We start from the raw sequence: 3,324 nt of genomic DNA, 5'->3' as shown, positions 1-3,324 counted from the left end.
CAAGTGAGTGACCTTTAGTATTTTGAGAATTTGACTTTGTCTTTTAAATCTTGTAAGTAAGTCTTGCTTAATCAGGTGCCTTCTTCGTTGGATTTCATCTACACCTGTACTCATTTAAATGAAAGATAAGATCTAATCCACTTGATTCTCTGAACCAAGTGGGGTTAGTAAAAATCATATTTGAAATGGTAAATATGCAAATACTGCACGCAAATAATGCTTTGATTAATAGCAATTCCCTGATTATTTTATGACATAATTAAAGTCATCAGCGCTGACTTGAGAAGCATGGAAATCTCTTCCTTATCTTCAAGATTCTCACCTAATTCCCTTAATTCGGTGACAACCGCCACAAATCTTGAAGTTAACTCACTAACCTTTTCATCCTTCTTCATTGACATGCTTTGAAATTCTCTTCTCAAAGCTTGTATCCTTGACTCCACCATTCGGTCCACCCTAGATGAACCTCCTTAGCAATCTTCTTCTTGTCCAGATATCACTGTAGTGATTCTGGGAGATAATTTAGAATCAAGAAGAGAAATTGTATCTCCTTTATTCACTTTTATCCATTTCCTTCAACAATACCGAAAAGACCATGAGAATCAAGTTTTACCTCCATCCTCATTTACCAATGATGATAATTATGATCATTGAGCATCAGTGTGGTTGAACATAACCTTAGGCTCTGATACTACTTGTTGGGATTAAAAATGCCATTTAGTGGAGAGAGTTTTCAAGTAATTACCCAAGAACACCTCTACACACTCACATAGAACACTCAAAGTGGGAGAGAAGATGGAAAATGGAAGTCACTTAATAACCCCCTCAAAATTACATAAAAAATACTCCAAAAGCTCTAGCCTTTATAGCCCGGACAGAATCAATGAATGACACCTTAATCATAGTTAAAACCACTTAAAACACTAAAACCCCAAAAACGTCACTCTGGCGAGTTAGCATCCGAGAGTGCACCTACCGGGTGAATTCGGGGCATTCGATGCGCCCCATGGTGCACACTCGCTAGTGCCTTCCAGAGCGCTCAAGGCGCTCCACACGGTGTCCGCTCGGCATGGTCGGTGGCAGAACCAAATTTTGTGCTGCATGTCCTACCGCGTGCACGCCTTTCGGAGGATCCCACGCGCTGCGGCACGCCTTCGATGGAATTGGCGGCACATTGAAATTTCTTCTGTATTTCCTCCATCCTCGTTGCCTCCAAGTTCTTCCACCTCCCCTTCTTCTTGCACCCCCTGGCACCCTGCCGGAGGTGGTGGCTGTGCTCTGTCGCTCATCATCGACGGTGGTGGTGGCGCTCTGCCAGTCACCACGTTGGATGGAGGAGGAACACACCCTTCAGTGCCGACAAATGCCTTTGGCTGCCAACACCTCTTACACGCCGGAGGCCATCTCGACCCATTCCGATGACTTCCACGCCACCGCTTGCACGCTAGAGGACACCAACTTTGCATCGCCGGAACTCCACAGACTGACCGTTGCCGATGCATTCCGCCGGTCAACATCATTGCCTGCCGCTTGTCAACGTCGCCGTGTGCCGCCGTTCGACACCGCCGCGTGCCGCTGATCTACACCGCTGCATGCCGTTGGTCAACACCGCCGCGTGCACCAACTGACCACCACACAATCCCCGTATTAGTGTTCGATGATTGTACATACCACTGTGCAATCTACCGTATCATTGTCAGGACACTGACTGCTCCCAGGCCGAACGTTCAGTCATCGCCTTGCACATGCCTCCAATATGCACGAGCTCCAGAATTTGGTGTATCTCCAAAGACGAGCCACGCCTACGAGTTTGCCGAGCGGATGCTACCGTGTGCACCATCAGACCGCCAAGCGATCACTGGATCTCCTGTCGAATGATGCATCCAACTCGCCGGATGACTTCTCCCTCGCTAGATGTTCCGCCGCCTCGCGATTCTCTTATCTACACGTGTTCTTGGAATTCCCCGGATCTCCGGCGATTGAACCGCCGATGATAACTTGCAAATTAACATGATTAATTAGTGAATTTTACATTATATTTATGTATTTTATTGACTATATTTGCATGCTATCATATAAAAATAAAGATAAATCACTTACACTTTGATTTTACTATTATTCCTGATTTTTTATCATTTTTTACGTGGAATTTAACCTCATTTCAGTGAAGAAATATTTTTTGCACGCCTTAAATATTTGGCTAAAGGTTGGTAAGGGTTTTCCTAATTTTTCTGGAATTTTTCCATATTTTTATATAAATTTTTTATCATTATATATCCAAGAAATGATTTTTACATATTTAAATAATACATATTTAATTTATTTGGCATTTATAATATATTTAAATATTTACCAAGGGGCATCCACGTCATTTGCCCAAAATTCGGGCGAATAAATGGATGTATTTATTTAAATAAGAATAGAGAGAGAGAGAGAATGAGCGTTATTGGCTATTATGGCATCGCAAGTCACGATGCCATAACGACCCAATCATAGCTCGTAAATAATCTATGTGGCACGCAAGGCGACGAAAAGTTTTTTTATATATAGTTATAGTCGTTAGCGCGTGCAATGCACGCGCTAACTGACATTTCTGTTAGGAATCGACGCTTTACGGCGTCGATTTTCTGCGGAAATCGACGCCGTAAAAAAACAAAAAAAAAACAGTAAGCTTACCTCGCCTTTTATTTTATCATTTTTTTTGTAGGCGCCGACGAACATTGCAGTCAAACATTGTGGCTGACGATTAAAAAGAAATATAAAAAAATAAAAGTCTTTGGTTTTTTTTATTTCAGAGCGACGTGACATTCTCTCAACCATCCAAAAAGGCGCATTATGCATCAATGATTGTGCGCTGATGACGCGATCCGAGACAGCGAAAAATGAGAAAGAATAATGCCGGACAATCAGAAAAAGCTGATTTTTGAAGTATTTTGAATAGAGATAAAAGATCCAACGGTCCAGATTTATCCTCACTAAAACCTTGATATCTTGATATCTAGACGTCCGATTGGGTTGAAATTTTGAGGGTAGGTTCGTCTTTTCCCCTCTACAATACAGACGGTTGGATATTTAAATGGAGGTCTGAAAATGGGTGAAAATTACTTTTTGGAGGCTCTCCCCAAGCATTTGGCCAGGATGGACACAGGAGGGGTTCTTGAAGTCGACCGATCTTGCTTCTGCACTCAAATTTGTAAGTTTCAGATTTGTATTTCTATCATCTTCTTGAACGATTCTAAAACGCCAAGGCATGGGCGAAATGTACATGCCCTAGAAGTTTTTTTTGAATGAAATTAGCACATCATTTTGATTCTGATTCAAGAT

Source organism: Wolffia australiana, chromosome 12 (assembly GCF_029677425.1).
Source record: "Wolffia australiana isolate 7733 chromosome 12, ASM2967742v1".
In the NCBI taxonomy this organism is placed as follows: Eukaryota; Viridiplantae; Streptophyta; class Magnoliopsida; order Alismatales; family Araceae; genus Wolffia; species Wolffia australiana.
Note: the sequence above shows the minus strand (reverse complement) of the source record.